This window comes from Penaeus monodon, chromosome 20 (genome assembly GCF_015228065.2).
Source record: "Penaeus monodon isolate SGIC_2016 chromosome 20, NSTDA_Pmon_1, whole genome shotgun sequence".
In the NCBI taxonomy this organism is placed as follows: domain Eukaryota; kingdom Metazoa; phylum Arthropoda; class Malacostraca; order Decapoda; family Penaeidae; genus Penaeus; species Penaeus monodon.
The window spans coordinates 7,691,134-7,691,474 of NC_051405.1; the positions used below are offsets into that span (position 1 = coordinate 7,691,134).

The 341-nt window shown below is 55.1% G+C and overlaps 1 protein-coding gene across 2 annotated transcripts in view; it reads right to left on the reverse strand.

The window, feature by feature from the left end:
* The window catches only part of LOC119585611 (homeobox protein prospero-like), a gene marked incomplete at its 5' end in the record, with an annotated part of 25,587 nt that overhangs the window by 16,716 nt on the left and 8,530 nt on the right, over nt 1-341 (reverse strand).

Sequence of the window (341 nt, forward strand, 5' to 3'; positions counted from 1 at the left end):
GGCACCCGCTCAATATGGGAACAATTGTCACATAACAATCAGAGCGCGGCTGCTCAGGACGCTGTGCCCATCAGAGCCCGGGTAATGAGATAATTGGCCAGTTAGCCATGAATAATTGAGAAATTAATCAGCATGTGAGCAGGTCCGTGTCGTGCGAGCCTCTACGGGCCTCCAAGACGCGGCCGTTCTTGAGATTGGACACGCCCTCCGCCACCGCTCGCGCCTGAGGACCCGGCCAGAGCGGGCTCGCTTTTTATCGAGCGGCCTTGAGGTGTCTTCATCCTTTCGGAAATATCGCTTGCGTGCGTAGATTGCTCTTTTGTCGTAATGCAAGTTGACGC